The following is an 18,481-nucleotide window of genomic DNA, read 5'->3' as shown; positions in this document are numbered from 1 at the left end:
CATAGGAGGGTCAGACATCCTTCTCCCTATAGCCAGACGGACATCAATCAAAGCAAGTTTAAGCCAAACATTTAGAAATACTTTTTATTTTTATCCTAATAGCATTACTGGGATATGCATCTTCTGAATTCTAGTTGGGGATCTATGTATTTTAAAACAACAAACCACAATAATAAAGTTCACCAGAATTAAGCTTGCCTTCAAGATCAACATCTGTTGATATAAATTTATGATTTATTCAATTCATGAAAGGTGTATTGGTATGCACTCTGTAGAAAATGCAGACAGGGATTAAGATAATTACATAGAGTGGTGCTTGCAAGTCTCATGGCGTGGCATTAAAAAGCACATGGAAGACAGGCAGTTTGAGGCGGCACATTTTCACAGAAATAGGAAAAAAAAATGTGTACAAGGCAATATCGTTTGTTCCCCTCATTGAACAGGCCCGTTTTGTTAAAGCCACTGGAAACCTTCAGCATTGAACTAAAAGCAATACAGCCATCACTGCACCACAGCCGAAATCACAAAGCACCGTGTACAGGAACTCACACCAAATTGAGAAGGTGTACAAGGGCACAGTTTATTAACATTATCACTGTCATTAATTTTAACATCTAGAGAAAGAAAAGATTTTAAAAAGTGAGAATTTTCGCTTTAAGCGTCCAATTCCTTTTCAAGCGCTGCAATCCAGCAAATTGTAAACATGCCGTAACAGCAGTGACGTCCCCAGGTCTTACACAGTTGATGACAGAGACGGAAATACAACTCATGACTTTCATTTTTTAAGACTAAGTGCAGGAAATGTGATTTAGGCTCAGTAAACATGGTCCAATGTGCAAAAACCAAAGTGTTATTAGCCAATTGTAATCACCCAACTCACTATTTAATATTAACATTTCAGTACTATTATACATTTTTTCACTTAAATGTTTCTATGCCAGCACTAAAAAACTACAAACATGTGGAATGCATACCGGGTTTTGGAATGCGGGCAGGCTGGATTTTTTCCAAGGGATTTTTCAGAATAGAAGTGAAATGGAAAAAGCTCACATTCTAGCTTTGTCTCTCAACCCTCTTATAATCTTTATTTTATTAAAGATGATGCAGCTCTTTGTATTTTGGGTTTTGGGATATTAAATGATTGTCTGCTGCGGTTAAGCTTAGAGGTCAACTAATACCAATTTTTCTCTGAATTTTGCATAAGTTCACATATAAAGCATAGCAAACACAAAATGCTGTAAAACCATGTATAAGTCTGAAATTAAAATGAGGAAATAGATTAAGAATTAAAGGTCATAGCAAAATGTTTTTAGGTGTGATTTAAAACCATTAACAAGGGCAGCGTGTTTGATATGATCACGTAGGGTTTTCTGAAAGACGAGGGGCTCTTGCCGGAAAGGCTTAGTCCCATAGCGCACAATGGGAAGACCTTGGAACGCTGAGGAGCCTAGAGCCAGCGGAACCATGTGAGCAAACTGGGACGTGTGGGGATAGGAACTCTTGAAGGTGCACAGGAGACAGCCTGTAGTGCCTGACAGATCAACAAGAGGATTTTGAAATCTATCCTGGTAACCACTGCAGGTGTTTCAGCTCAGGACAAAAATGTTTTACTTAAATTTTTACTTAGTGAGCACTTTGGTAGCACAGTTCTGGATATACTGTAGTTTCTGAAGGAATGAATGATCTAGCTAACAAATCAGTGCAGTAGTCTTGAGGAGAAAGATGAACAATGGGGTGGAGAGGTGGCTCTGTGGCTGGAAGGTTGCCGGTTCAAATCCCATGGCCGGCAGAGGAATCCTACTCTGTTAGGCCTCTGAGCAAGGCCCTTAACCCCAACTGCTCCAGGGCATTAAGTGAAAAGTACAACAATCACTTGTAGTACAAAAGATGTGTTATCTTTAAGCACAGACATCTCTCCAATGTTTTCCCTCTAAAACAAACAGAAAACCAGGCTCAATTAGCTCATGAAAGGTATTTATTTTTTTATTTATTTCAAACTTAAGTATGAAAATCTTCTCTAACTGACTGATACACAGACAATAGTGATTATAGTAGGTATTATAGTTATTATAATACTTATAATACTAATTACCAGTTTATGGATGATCCCATCAGTGACATTTTATCCAAAATTAAACCCAAACTCTTACACTCGATTATGCAAATTCAATAATTACTTTAATAATATGTTATAGTCTAAGAGACCCATAAGTATTACTTTACTTTTTTAATCCACATTGCTAATTTGGGACATCACTAGCACCAGCTGTTTTGAAGCAGAATGATATTTTTGATCTCATTGTGGGTATGTTGCTGATTGTTAACTTGCATACTAAAACAAACAACTGCAGCTCCATATTTCTTCTGTGATGACAATGCAGATAAACTAAAAAAGCACTTAACTTGAGGGCAACATGCATAATATTATTATACTATTAATAATTATTCTATTATTGTATAATAATTTAATATTAAAGTACTGCAGATACAAAAATGCAACAGTTCCATAATCAGGAACTACTGTTTGATATTGTGAAGCATTTGCGTGGATGAAACATCAGTGACAGTTCCTGTAGGAGTGAATATTTGCTCCAGTCAGTTATTAGTCAGGATTCAATAATAAGGGGAAAAACAGGACTCTGAAAATTTACATTTACAAAAATGCAATACAGACACATGGTTTCTATTCTACAATGTTCAAGAGAAAAAGGAAGTCTACTTTTTTCAGCACTTAACACTTTTCAAATCAGACCAACAATGTCTAGATATTAGTACTCAAGAAGTGTTTCTAGCATTACATTTTGACACTATCCACAAAAAGAATGCAGTTGGAATGGCAGAATAAAATAAAATGCAAAGGGCAGCACTAAGCACTTGCAGACAGTTCTTTTAGAGATTACAATGACAAAAATCTTTTAAACTTTTCATTAAATGTGTGGGAGTTTTAAAAACTGTTGGTCGAAACTGTAGTATCACTACAAAACAACTTTGCTACTAACAGTACCATAGTAATGAATGCTAAGCCATATCACCCTGCAACTCACAACTGAAGCTCAGCAGGTGTGAGCCTGGTCAGTACCTGGATGAGAGACCTCCTGGGAAAAACTAAAACTGTTAGTGGGGCCAGCAGGGGGCGCTCACCCCGTGGTCCACGTGGGTCCTAATGCCCCAGTATAGTGATGGGGACACTATACTGTAAATAGGTGCCATCCTTCGGATGAGACGTAAAACCAAGTTTTACTGACTCTCTGTGGTCATTAAAAATCCCAGGGTGTTTCTCGAAAAGAGTAGGGGTGTAACCCCGGCGTCCTGGCCAAATTTCCCATTGGCCCTTACCAATCATGGCCTCCTAATAATCCCCCTCTATGAATTGGGTTCATAACTCTCTGCTCTCCTCCCCACTAATAGCTGATGTGTAGTGAGTGTTCTGGCGCACTATGGCTGCCGTCGCATCATCCAGGTGGATGCTGCACATTGGTGGTGGTGGAGGGGAGACCCCATTACCTGTAAAGCGCTTTGAGTGGAGTGTCCAGAAAAGCGCTATATAAGTGTAAGCAATTATTAATTATTATTATTATTATAAATGAGCCCCAATCATTCAGTCCTGATGCAAAATGAGTTCAAGTCATTCTATTTAACAGTTATTCTTGGGCTTACTATAACCAAGAAACATAATTAAGTAATTAATTATCAGTAATTAAGCCTATTTCTAATGACAGTGCACTCATCAATGATAACCCTTTATTAATGCCTGGTATAGCAGCCACAAATATGAGGCACTAAAGAAGTTGCATTTGTTCTTCTCCATCTCCTCATAGCCTTTCTTGGACTATGGAATCAAACACATTCATCAAGTTCCTTCAGTGTCATAAGCCAATCAAACTGCTACACTAACCCAGTTTGTTCAGTTCAAGGGTTAGGTAGTATCTCCGTAAAACCAGCAAGAGTAAGCGCAGCAGTCTGGTACATTTGTAAACAGTCTTCATCTCAAATAAACAACACACACGCACCTAGGAGAACTACACACACATCTTCCATTTATACTCTTAAAAATACTGCAGAATACGAGTATGAGAATAAGTAAATTGGGGAGTTTCACATCACATATGAACATAACTCACAGCTGAAAGCCATACTATTTGCCATGCACTAATCCATCCTTTTTGCAATCACCAATTCAGGCTCCGGCTCTTCTGTGACCCTATCCCACCAAACAATGGGCGCAAGACAGGATACACCCTGACAGTCACACACACCAGGGCCAGTTTTCTCAGAAGACATTTGGGATAAGATAAGATCATTCTATTGGCCATATACAATTTCTTGTATTAAGAATTTTGTCTTTTTGCATACCCCAACTTGCTCTCCATGAGACACACAGACAGGGAGGCTTGGGATTAGAGCACAGGTCAGCCATTTATACAGCGCCCCTGGAGCAGATGGGGTTAAGGGCCTTGCTCAAGGGCCCAACAGAGTAGGATTCTTCAGCCGGCTATGTGATACAAACCGGCAACCTTCCAGCAACAGGCGAAGATCCTTAGCCACAGAGCCACCGCACTGCCCAGTATGATTTAACCTATCAGTATGTATAGAACCTACAAACGTCACACAGAGCACCCCAATGCTGCAAGGCAACATTGTAACCACTGTGCCACTGCGTTGTCTTTTATGCGAAGTGTCAATGATTAACAAGGAAAAAAATATTTTCTTTGGAATATATTAGGTATATAGAGGAAAATGTTCTTAGCAATATATGTATATGATTGAATAAAAATTAGAAGTTGCCTAATGCAGTGCTGTGTTGAAAACCAGAGATATTACGGGTTGTGTAATAACTTTTTCAAAACATGCCAAGCCAGAACTAGGCCTACGCAAGTGTAGGCAGCAATACAAGCAGAGTTTAAATCTTGAGGTCAACACGATAGCTCATTTGTAATCTTTACTGAAAAGGAAATCATATATGCAAACTTTTAGCTAAATAAGGTAACTACTAGTGACAGATTTCAAATTTTGCACAGCACCACATTCTAAAAAGGGTTTGAATAACTGATTATGTTGACAGTAGGTATGGTAATAAAATCCAGAAGTTTCTAACTTAATTCGTGATGGTTATTGACAGCAATCCGCAGAGGCCAAGGGTTACATGGATGCTAAGAAAGATAGAGGACAGTGTTGAAATAAATACTGGGTTGAACTGTGGGAAGTGTTACAGTTATTGCAAATTCCACTGCTCTTCATTGATAAACTAATGAAAGCAAACCAGTAAGCTCTGTGTAAATGACATATGTTCAAGTTCTGAACAATGTATTGTCTTTGACTATTTCTTGTAATAATGAACAGTTTGCATATTTAACATAATTTGCATTATATTCCTACTTTGTCCTGTTCCCATATTTATGTAAGACTATTGGAAACAATTAGGACATGGAAATAGTTTTATTGGTTTTGTGCATTTAGAACAAATGTGACTGCTCATGTGGAATGGATTAGTCAGTACAGATCCCAAATAAAACTTTTACATACTCATCTTACAAAGCTTAATTTCAGAGAACATGCTGTTCAATGCTGGCACAGGGGTAAACAACCACTGAACTAACAGGTTCCCCTGAACACTCCCACCCCCACAACTTTCTGCAGTGCCGCAGGCATTAGCATCTTGTGTCTGACAATAGCACATAAAGACCCTAAGTAAATATGTGAAGCTTGCAGAAAGCATATTATACAGACAAGTGTAAGAGGGGAGCCTGCAAACACTGCTGGGTAAACCCGTAGCAAAGCGACCAGTGTGCCAATGGCAAACTAACAATATGGGTAACAAACACCAGGAAGCACTGAACTAGAACAAAAAAACTAGGAGAAAGATTTAGGATCATACATTGACACATCATTATCTTCCTACAGGCACTAGAAGGGAGCAATAAAAAAAATCTACAATACATCTTCTGAAATATGGAATTCAAGTGAAATGGAGTAAAATGCACTAAACAGCATTCAAAACACTGAATTTACCCCCTTTATTGCAACTACTTTACAAGAAGGACACTGATTCCCTGAAAAGATCAAGTTAAAGTAACTGAATATCTACAGTACTGCAGAGCATCATACTGTGAATACACCAAGGTCCAAGAAATCAAGAAATGGCTGCATTAGTACCTCGCCTGCAAAAGCTACTAGAAATTATAGAAGAAAAATGAGAAATTATTTCATCTGTGACTCATGTTTTCTAAATCAAAATGTAACTGTTAGGTATCAGCACGTGAATACAAATCACTTTAGGATTTTCAGGGTATTTTTTTAGGGAATAGATATAAATATAGATGAGTGAAAAAACCACCCTTTAACACCACAAATTAAATATTAAACAGTGAAGATGACAGATGGTACAAAACGGAAGATAAATTTAAAGTTTCATTTGATTATAAGGGATATACATTAAAAGGAGCAATTCCACTTTAGGAAATTTGCAGACCTATTTACCAATTCCAACAAAAGCCTTGTTATAGTTGTACTTGATGTTAGACACAAACACTAACATCAGAACTGAACGACTAAAAACAAATTGACCATCTCACAATTAACTACACATATCGAACATAGCTCTGCCACCCACCCCTGGCCCCAGAAAACAACTGAACAAAAGATGGACCTATATGGCTGTTACCAGCAGGGCTGGGATTAATTTTTTCTTGGCCTGCTTGGCCCTGTGCTCAAAAGAAGGAAGCAGTTAGAAAGCATGACTCTGTGTATGTACCAACTACCTTCTGCCCACATATCAAATTCAAAGAGCTTTATTGACATGGCTAATGAACTGTGATTTTGCCAAAGCACATACAGATCAAGGAAAAGGTATTCACTACCTTTCAGATCTGAACTTTCACATATTTTCACCACAAAATGTTATCAGAGCTTAATGTGGGATCTAGCGATATACAAAGGGAGTGCCATTGAACAAATAACACCCATGTGTGGTGCTAGTTTTATTTTTCATAAACAGTTATACAACATCCAGTGTCCCTGCACGAAAACTTTAATGCTCCTTAAATTCAGTAAGTGGTTGTACCACATTTAGCTGCAATAACTGAAACCAAATATTTCTGTAATTGGTGATAAGTAACCTGTGTAGATCAGTCATCACCTTGCTTTGTAGGAATTGTGGCCCATTCCTCCATGAGCTAATGCATCAACTCTAACATTTAAGGGCTACCTAGCATGAACTGCTTGTTTCAGGTCTTGCCACAACAATACTGCAGTTCTGGACTTTTTTTTATAGTTTGTCAAATTACTAAAGCAGTAAAGCATCCCCAAACCATGACACTACCACCACTAAGCTTAACAGCTGATAAGATGTTCTTCTTGTGAAATGCAGTTTTTTCCCCCAAACATACATGGAGCCCGAAAATTTCCACTTTTCACTCATCTATCCATAGAATATTCTTTCAGAAGTCTGGTGGATCACGCAGGAGCTTTCTAGAAAACATAAGATGCACCAATGTATTTGTAATTAACAAATTCACACATTGTTGGGGATTTCTATTATGTTGTCCACTCACTGTATCGTTTGAGTGGGACATGACATGTCTCCGATTCTTTTGCGGCAAGAAACCTCAGTGATGATTACAGCACAGGTTTGCAAGTTTTATATAGAGCAGGACTGACCCAAATCAGCCCTGATTGTTTGAAAAAGTATTCACCCAACTGTCCCTAGTTATGGTGTTATTTGGTTACTCACCCTCTCTTTATACATCACTCAGACTTACTTGAAGCTCTGATAACTTAGTGGTAAAGATATGCAAATACTCAGAAAATCCTAAAGGGGGTGAATACTTTTTTCATGGCACAGGACACTTAACGGAACATTTACAAGATAAAACATTTGAGACTTTTGAGACACTCATTTTCAATTCCTCAGGCTTCGGTGATGTTAAACAGGTATGTAGGAGAGGAATGTGACAGAATGACACTAGGTAGCATCTGCAATCTGGTGCAAAGCATGGGTCACATGTACAGCTTGTATCACTTCCAACAGTGGCCACACTGCTTATATCACAGAAATTCATTCAATGTGGATAACTCAACCGCATAAATGTATTTCCTTTACACCTAGGTTTCCATGATGTTCAGCTCTGACGCATGTGCTTGTTAAGGTCAATTATGGCAAACATACTTCAAACAAGTCATTTTATACAATTATTACGCTATACCCAACTACCCCCAGACACCATAAACACTAATGCTACTCCATTGTTGGAAAATTCTGATACATTACTCAGAATCAGTATCTCTACCAATTTGCGTCTGAGAGGAACAAAAAAGACAAAACAAATCAATTATTTTGAAACTTTACATTTTCCATTGTACTAATTCAGCTGAAATTAATGCTTTGCAACTACGTCTATTAAAATGCAAGGTATATACAGTTCAACAAAAGGAAAGGTTTATCCTTAACAGCACAATATTACTGCTACAGTAAAAGACTCAGCACAAGTAATGAGCAAAACTTGTCCTACTGTAATTGGTTGGTTGTATGCTCCACTGTTAGGATTTTCTCATTCCTGAGGAACATGATTTTAAGGTACACATTTTCCCCAACTATAATAAAACCATAATGACAGAAGTGTTAAATTCAATCTCCAACCACAAGAACAGTCAATCTAATGTTGTCTATTGGATCCATTGTTTGGATGAACTGGATGAAGATATTAAAAATGAATAAATGGATTGAGGTAATAACGTGCTGCTGCCAAATTTAAAGTTAAAATGTTTTCCACATCTTCAGGTATATTTGGAACAAAGCAATTCTAGGAGATATACAGAATTAGAAAACAAATTTAAAAAAAGAATGGAAACACTTAAATATGTTCTATATTGGATCTTCAAAAAATGTACACCCCATTACAAAATGTAGGAAATTAAATATTCCAGTTACGTTTTATTCTTTTCTTACTTCAAGGATTATAAAAGTATAATGAAATACTGCAGACTGCAGAAATTGTCATGATTTACTAGCATTAGAAATGACTCTCCAAACTATATAAAATTACAGAAAGACATATGCAAAGTCAATTTTTAAATCCTAACTTTAATAACTTGGCATAAGTATATCTAATCTCAGTACAACTACACATTTTACCATGCACACGAAACAAGATCAATGGAAATAAATCAATCATATAAAAGCTTACAACAACTACAGTGGTAAATCTGATATGCCATGCTTATTACACAGAACACATGGGCATGTGTTTTAAAACTTCATACAAATTTATCCATTTCAAATAAAAAACATCAAAATAAACTGTCAGAGATGCATTAGACAATGGAACTACAACCTCCACCCCCCCATCAGCACCCAAGTGACTGCAGATTTTCGGGAGCAGTCTCTGCACAGAATAAGAACAGGTCGGTTTTATGCATTTAAAACTAAGAGCATGTTTTTTTCCTAAGGGGGGTTGGGTAGAGCGGCAGTGTATGGCTAGAGCTGTGATTGCACGTTCTCTTGCTCAGCCACAGTGTCTCCAGACTGGAGTACAGAGCAGACAGAAGACTGAAGACTGAAACCTGATATTCACAGCTCTCCTCCCTCCCCCCTCCACCTCCTCTGCAGAAAGCCCCCAGCACCATTTAATCTCTACAAAAGTCTGAAACTGAACATACTGAAGGTATTGCAGGACAAATGCCCACCATGAATGAGGACAGAAAAGGGCACAAACACAAATGTTGAGATGCTCCATGGCTACATCAAGAATCTGGGAAAAATCATCTTCTTGCCCATCTCTTACCTTGTATTTCCTTATTACAATTTATTAAGCAACAACCTGCATGTTGGTATTTGCTCTGACAGGCCATTCAAGGCTTAATTTGCCTTTAGGGAGATCCAACAGCTCAGAGGAAAGAGAGGGAGCTCTAAGGCATCAGAACCAGGCTTTGCATTCTGTTCTATCTGCTGATAAGTACTGTACCTATAATAATTAAAAAGCATGAACAACAGAAAAGGTGACCATAGTGGTTTTCGAACAGCACTTGTAACTTACATGCTCAACTAAGCTTTTCAGCAAAAACTAAAAACAAAAAGACAGCCATTATTCCTCTGATGAAGTGGAGAAAATACATTTTTCACAAAAGGCGTAATGAAGGACTACACTTCCAACTTTAAAGATCCAGTCCCTGTAAAGGAATGCTACAGTACTCATCTCAATTTATAAGGCAGGAGTACTGTATCTGAGCCCATTATTATAAAGCACTGTTGTATAGAATAAGTCCTCCACATAGCTTTAGTGGTGCTGAATTAGCTAAAAGGCCACCTGATCCTGATTTTGCAATCATTTTTTGTTTATCCAGAGAGTATTGAAAATGCTTTAATGATTGTAGCTATAAGTTACATAATACCTATGTTTTATATAATTATACAGACTAAAGTTAACTTTTTTTAGTCTTTCATCATCACGCTTTCTTCTGCAATTTGTGACAGCCCATTATACCTCTCTGCAATATCACAGCTGGGTAATCCATTCCTTTTTCTGTGTTAAATTTGTTGGTAATTAATCTGTTCCACATTTTCTATTTAATTCCATCTAGATTTATAGAATCATATTTTTAAACCTTATCAATGCTGAATGTGAACCCCCATCACTGAAAACTTCTGCAACTGACAGACAAGATAACCACAAAATGAAATTACTTAAAGCTCTGTGTAATATTTAAAGAAACCATAAAGCACAACTTATCAGAACGTAAACCACTTGTTGCTCCGGAACACCACACATTTGTGGTATCCAAAGGTCAGGAATCAACATCTCGTTTCTTTTCTACAAGCTGCATACTAAAAGAATACTGAACAACTTAAAAGATGGCAAAGCTGTGCTTATTTATATAAAGGACCCTGTGAGTACACAGGTACAGTCATCTACACCACTGATGTCACATTTAAAAAAACTTGAGACTTAATGCAGCAAACAACCATTCTGCTTTGATCTATATACATACATCCAGACTTTATAAAGCCACACTTCTCACGACAACATTCCTGTATTTCAAATTGCATTTCTCCTTCATGGCTTTTTGTTCAGCTTCAGTTTGAGCACTGACCGACCAACAGACACTGGCCTGGGTTTTCAAGAATGGCAAAGAAAAAAATGGTTGGTTTCACAGCACTGCTACTGAGCTCCTCAAAAACAGGGACAAGAAGGGTGACAACCAGCATAGCAACTGCTAACAGCAGAGCCAGTATTGGGGGATTAGGAACAGGAAGTGGGAAGAATGCCCCAATGTGTGCTTTTAAAAAAACAAGGGCAAATGGCTAAAGCGGCAGTAAAGCCAATTACTGTTAATTACTAAAAATGACACCCAGAATGCTCCTCAAGAGACAAGGACTTTCAGACCACAGTCCACACACTGTTACAAAACCTACTATTGCACATTCACAGATTCTGATGCTGGGTACAGAATCAGACCCCAGCAATTTCATGTGCAGAATGAGAGTATCACACAATTCCCTTAGAAACTATTTCTTTAGTTTGAGACTTAATTACACAATATAATTTTTTGAATGTTTTAATGTTCAAATACTTGACTGTAATAGTCTGTGTAGGACCCAGAAAAACAATAGTAAAATGTCTGAGGAAAAGGCATTAACTAACAAGGTTAGAATTTATAAATTTTTTAAATTATCTTCCACATTTCAAAACCAAAATACCTGAAAAGCACTAAAAAAGTAAAAAATATTTTAAAATCATGGTGATCCTTTTTTTCCTGGCACAAGTTCCAATTTAAGGACTTTAGCACTAATTTAGTAAAAGCAAGAGAACGCCTCACAAATTATCAAAGACTGATGCAGAGGGAAACGTGGCCTTAACACAGCCATATTGCTGCTAAAATGGTCAAGAACTGCATTTGCCTTGAATGGAATTAGCATTGCATCATTGGTAAAATGCACAAATGACACCAAAATCGGCACAAATTAAGGTTAAAGGCTTGGAATCAGCAAGCATTTCGAACAGTATGAATACGCTCCTGACTGGAAGGTCCCGAGTTCAATCCGAGGTAGAGTCAAGCACTGTAGCTTGCTTGAATATCTTCCAGACGGCTCCCAGGTCCACTCAGCCTGCTTTCCAAATGAGTACCGGGGGTTAATGCTTCCGGGGGTAATAGGCCAGCTGGGGGGTGGTGCTGGCCGCATCACCCCCACCTCCAGTGTCGGATGGTCGAGAAAAATGGTGGCCCTTGCCCTCCCATTCCCCATGGGCCTTTATTGCCTGAAAAGGGACCTACCTACGAAGTGTTCTATAGTACAGTACAGATTCGAACCCCTCATATAACTCCCACCTCCTCTCCCAACATGAAGAAGAGTACCACTGAGTAACCAAGAGCTGCAAAGAACTGCACAGTTTTAGAGATGATGAGATGATTGACTCCTGCTCAGAGCACCATCAGAGGTCACACTTGTGTTCTACCAGTGACAACCCTCTCCACTTCAGAGAGCCACGTCTTCTTCACAAGTTAACGTGCGCTGGCAGAAGAACTTCATAGGGCTTTATGCACCATTGCTGCTGCCTAGGAATGCTAAACAAATCTTGCATGTGCACTTGTGCAGCTCAGGGACTATGCCAGCCTTCCGCAATCATTTTTAGTGACTTGTTTTAATCTTCATACAATTCTAGTGCTACTTTCACATCCCCTCTGGACTGCTAAAGCAGCTGTTGAACAGCTCGATGCTCATGGTGATCCTCATTACATTTACCATATCATAAAACTGTGAGTGCTGAACAATTTGCATTGCTATTAGTCTGACACAGGGCACAATTTTTTTAACTGCGCCTATGCTGGCACCACTCCCCAAATGTGAAAAACTACTTTCTGTGCCTTACTAAACCTGCACTGTTCTTTATTGATCTGACCTAATCCCAGATTTCACTCCAATAGGCAGCACATTATATACAAGTCATGTTTGAACTGGAGGCCTTAACCTCCCCCACCACCTCCTATCATGTGTGGAACCTTTTGCACAGCACCTTTTTTTCCCCTGTTCTAAGGCACTGTAATGCAGGTCAGGACCATTACTCACAGCCATGGCAGCTCATACACTAATCACCGGGACACACCACGTAAATAATCAGGCACACGAATGACTAATTTGTAATAGAATAATTTTTAAACGGAAGCTCATGTAAAAGCAACAAATATTCCAGACTATAAAAAGCCATTAAAACTTTTTTGTTGGAATACCTGAAGCAGGCCTCACCCGAGCCCTTCAACTGTCTTGCTCTGTGTTTCTGCTCCCAGATACTCGGCTGTGTTATTTTTGTAACAGAGAACCCAGAGTAAGCTGCGGAATGCACAGCTGTCTGGCATGTGTTTAATGTTAGTCTTTATATTCCATTTCGTGAAAAAAGGAAACTTTCTGCACCCCTTCCCCACTTTCTAGAGGCTTTCAAACCAGACATTTCCACATTCAGCATTTCCATCTGTTTTCTGACCTCCCTCCATTCTGCTGCTCTCCCTTCAGCTCAAGAAAAACAGTCCCCCACCACTAAATTAAAAGCAGCTTTGCTCTCTGATCACCAAGCATGGACAGCTCCAACCAGACAGACACTCCGGCAAGCAAAGGCCTCCAAGACAAAATGCAGAACTGACATTTTGCCTAGAAAAATTCAAACTAATGGCAGGACTATCAAGCCGGGATTGTGAGTGCATATCTGGAAGCAAAGAAGAATGTTACCTGGTTTAAAGGCAAATGTCAATGTTCTCCCTCCAACTGAACAAGCCACTCATTTTTAGAATTGTTTTTCCAGTAACCCAGACTTCTGCTTCGTTATCCATTTGTTAAAATGTGAGGCTTTATTTGGGATACACGAATAGCACAGAAATCAAATGATTTTAATTCTAACTGCAAATTTACACATATTGAAAATGTGTTCATTCAGACATGATTTGACAAGAAACTACATCTAGTGTCATGTATTTAGAAATGTTACAGTAAACAGAACACATCTAATAAATAGCTTTAAACGGCAAATGGATTTCAGTTAAAGTACCTCCAAAACCAGACTGCTCAAAGAGAAACTAGCTACAGTGGCCCCTTTGATGTACTCACATTCACATAACGGGCATTTTAAGAAAAAGGTCAGCTGAGAAAAACAGAAAAACAGCTGAGACTACTTGCAAAACAGCTTCTGCAAACACTAAACCACCTGAAAATAAAAACACAGAACCGTAAACACTGATCATACACGATTTAACGGTATAAACCCCCAACAAAACAAGACCGAAGATAAAGGAGAGACGCTTTACAAACGATTGATAAAGTGCTGCTTGATGAGGACGGTGCATAAAAAGCACCATGACTGAGCAGGCAGAGAGAAACAGAGCTGGGCTATTCCACACGCTTTTCGCAACACACTCTGGGTGCCAGATGAAGAATCTAGGGAGGCTTAACCTTCTGTTTTATGTTAACAGTAATTGTCTTGATCCTTATCAGTAAAATGTTTTTCTTCACGGGACGAACTATTCGCAAACTGGAGAGGTAACTTCAGAACGGCGCTGCTCAGGCAGAGGGTTGAGCCCCTGCCGCTGTGTCCGATCAGAGCTGTGTCCACTCGCATGCGCATTCACACCGCACCTAGGATGTTTACAAGCAATCATGGCAAAATACAACAATCTTCCTGTTGCAGTTCGCTCATGTGTATCGTAATTAAACTGTCTGCGGTCAACATACCCCCAATCAGACACCTGTGGCCAGCTGTGCGGAGCACCGCCAGTCCAGTTTCCTCCAGGTGCCCCAGAAGGGCTCCCGAGTTGAAGGGCACTGCTCACAAGAACTGAACGCCCAACCCACACGCTCGGGCAGCTGTGCACCTGGATACAGATTATTACCTTGTAATAATAATCATGACGCGCACGTAAGACATTGCTCCCTCACGACTGAGGTTCTCCGGAATAATCCTGGGGTCCGATAAGCAGCTTCAATAACCACCATGTTGAAATACATCAGAGATGTTGGACGCTTCAGTCCAAGAAGTTGTCCAAAACTTTCACTGAGTTGTAACGCAGCTCGGCCCGGAAGGAGCCGGGACTGTGGGGTCTGGTGGGAACGCTTTGCGCCGCTTATTCAGACAGTCCGCTCTCCTCCATCTTTGGGCAGCCGCGCTCGCTGGGCCCCACAGGCCACGGGCAGCTGCTCCTCGGCTCCGGCCGGGCGCACGGCGCTCTCTCCCACCTCGGCGCTCACCGCACGCTGGAGAGGCAGCGCAGCGTGCGGCCGTCATCTTGAGGAGCCATACGCACACAGTTCAGGAGTCATTTCGGGCTGATACATCGCTGCGCTGGCGAGTTCCTTCGCTACGTACATCGTTTATTTCGTCCAGGTGTTTACACTAGCCAAAATTAAGTTTAAAAAAAAAATACAGCACCAAACAAAAACACAGTGGGGACTATTTATAGAAGCCTGATCCATATTGCGTATCACTAGGATACCGTGTTATTTCCAAACCCCATTACTGCCTCCGGAATGCGTTAAAATAAGAAGAATCATCTACAATTGAAGCCTTTTTTTCGTCAACAAGGACAAGCGGGAAGGCCAAAGTCGATTGCGGTTGGCCACAAAGCGCCCAGCCACTTTCTCAGAGGCGGCTGTAGCGAAGTCAGGTATTTCAAACCATCCTCCACCGTGGACCGCAGCCACAACCCGAGCCCTCTCGGAGCGGCCGGGGACACCTCAACTGACTCAGCAGCAGTCAACTTTCCCCCGCCGCCGAGCAGCCACGGCGAGACGCGGGAATCAAGCTCACCTACCTGAAGAGGCGAGCCCAGCTGCTGCGCGGAACCAGCTCCTTTCGGCGTCGAGTGAAACTTCGCGTCTCTGATAATCTCGCGGCGCGGCGGCACGCGTCTCCCGTGCTGTCTCGGGGTTCTCTGTCCCTCGGTAGCTACGCAGCCCTCCCCCTCGCGCCGCCCGTCTCTCCCGGCGACGCATTCCTGCGCGAGCTTGCTCCCGGCCCAGCCCTCCAATCACTGCGCTCCAGACCTCGCGCCGCGCAGGGAACGCCGCCACCTGGTGAGAGACCTGCACAGGTTCTCAGAGGAAGCGGAAGGAAAGGGTCGAATCTGCGGTATTACAAATTGTGATTCATACACAAACTCATCCTTTCACACAAACTGAAGTCACACAAAAACATCAGTGATGACAAGCCCATTTAAACTCGGGAGCGGCCAGAGGAGAGAGAATGGATTTTCTGCTTTGTCGTTTTCTATTTCATGTTGCAAATTAGACCTGTATGAAAAGAACGTTTCTGTGCATTTTACCTTTTTTTCTGCATGTTTTCTCTGATCTCAAAATGTTTTAATTACGTTACATAAGTATATATATATAATTGTCGATTTTTGAAGGGTTATTGTATACATTTTCAGTTGCTACAGATGGAGATCATACAAATATGCCTTAAAAACAATGTGACTAACTAGCCGATTCTCAGAGATGAGAATGACACTGTATCCGAAACACTCACAATGAGCGATTTTTCCTCCTGAAGATGTCCAATCATTACATTTCAGGCAGCACTCCTGTCTGACAGCAGTTCTGAAACTCAGACATGAGTACGTGACTAATACTTTTACAGATCCCAGCTGACCTAACAAGAGCTGAGAGCAAACCTCCAGGACCATCCTACAGAACCACTGGTTTATCCATCCCTCCATTTTCTAACATCTTTATCCCAGGGGTCCCAGGGGAGTCGGGGCCCATCCCAGAAAGCAATGGGCTCAAGACGGTATACACTGTGGACAGGACACCAGTCCATCACAGGGCACACTCACACTCACACTCACACTCACACTCGCCCCAGGACCAGTTTCTTACAGAAGCCAATTAAAGTGGAGGCTCATAGTCTGTCATGGAAAGTGTCACTGCCATCCTGTCCATCCTGTTCCTTATCCACAACTTCTACTCCAAACTTTATAACTCATATTTATAACTTATATACGGAAGTGAAAAACGAAGAAATTCAGTATTTTACCTCAAAGCTAGAAAACTTTTGAGCAAAGAAGATGGGAAATTGCTAGGAGACCTAAAGCATGCAATGGAAAACTTACAGGAGGGGAAAGCTAACGAATTTCATTGCACCTGTTTGGATCTGCTCAAACACTGGCTATGGCAACTGTATCAGTAAGCTTCAAGGTACACTAGGATTGTTGCCTGCCTCTCTAAGGGAAAGCACCATCTCTCTTGTGTAAGGAGAGAAAAATGACATTGAGAACTGGAGACCTCTCACTCTGTTAGGTTTGGACGCTAAGGTCCTGTCCAAGACCCCTTTCCTTTACCTACAAATGGCAGAGGCATCACTAATAGGGGAAAAACAGACTTATGGGATACCAGAACGCCTAATGAGTGACAACCTGGCCTTGTTGGGGGGATGTCTGTCTGTACTCAGAGGACCTTTCCCTCCCCTTGTGCATTTTAGGGATAGACCTGGAAAAGGCATTTGACTGCTTAAACAAACAGCACCTAAAAACTGTATTAGAACAAATGAACTTTGGCCCCATTTTTAGATCATGGTATAACCTGCTAGAAATAGATACTGTAGAAGATAGAAACAGTAGCATCCTAGTGCATGGTTAAGTATCTTTTAAAGTCTCTTTTTTTCTGCCTATTATCTCCTCTGATAAGTTTACTATCTATGGAGCCCATAGCCTGTACTTTACGTCAGGATAGAGCCGTTAAAGGATATCAGACTTGGACAACTAGTGGGGATGTAGAGTTCTTGTCTGGGAGCTAACTGTGGAAAAGGTGTCAACCATATTCCTAATCCAGTTTTTAAAACCACATACCCCAGGGCACCTTGTAGTATTAATTGTGTATGAGTGCATAGCCTTATATTACTGCATCTTAAATGAAAACTTCCCTGTAGTGTGTTCTCTGTATTACTGCCAATTAGAGCTAAAAGGTGAAAAGATTCTAACAGTGAACATTACAGAGACACTCCAATGACTGCTGGCTTTGTTATTGGTAGTAGGGGGATGTGCGAATGTAGATTTGATCTACCCAATTTGTTCTCATTTTGAATATGGAACACAGGGCACCATTCAATTCACAGACCCTCCAAAAATAAAAGATTTCTCAGAAAGAATCTTTATTTTTTTTATTTCTTGCAGAAATTGTTCTGGAGTTTATACTGGCTGTTGAAACATGACTTTCCCAGTTGTGCAGTGTATAAGTTGAATCAGGCTCAAGGACTTAAGAAAGTCATCCACAGTTGCTTCTGCAGATGGTAGTACAATACAGTGACAATATTGCATTATAACAGTTCTGCACTAAGGCTAAGATGTCTGGGACATAAGAACATCAAGGTTAGAGATAAGTGAGTCTATTTTGATCAGGTTTGCTTGCAGTCTATTGTATTCACAACTGAAGAGATTCAGTTATTTCTGCCTGTTAGTCATCTTTAAACTCCAGAATGTGTGTGGTGCCTCTTCTCTGGGCTGATGCCAGAGT

At 40.4% G+C, this 18,481-nt stretch overlaps 1 protein-coding gene across 4 annotated transcripts in view; it reads right to left on the bottom strand.

The window, feature by feature from the left end:
• Positions 1 to 16,002, bottom strand: part of bmpr1aa (bone morphogenetic protein receptor, type IAa) — a 76,910-nt gene extending 60,908 nt beyond the window's left edge. For 2 of the 4 annotated variants that reach the window (XM_015347786.2, XM_015347789.2), the window contains exon 1: positions 15,787 to 16,002. The gene's annotated coding sequence lies outside the window, so the exon portion shown is untranslated. Of the gene's footprint in view, positions 1 to 14,710; positions 14,735 to 14,868; positions 15,717 to 15,786 lie in introns of those variants that run through there. The other 2 variants (XM_015347788.2, XM_069189298.1) reach the window with 2 other exon arrangements.
• Between the last annotated feature and the right edge of the window lie 2,479 nt (positions 16,003 to 18,481).

Source organism: Lepisosteus oculatus, chromosome 4 (genome assembly GCF_040954835.1).
Source record: "Lepisosteus oculatus isolate fLepOcu1 chromosome 4, fLepOcu1.hap2, whole genome shotgun sequence".
NCBI classification, from domain to species: domain Eukaryota; kingdom Metazoa; phylum Chordata; class Actinopteri; order Semionotiformes; family Lepisosteidae; genus Lepisosteus; species Lepisosteus oculatus.
This window is presented reverse-complemented; position numbering and strand designations above follow the sequence as displayed.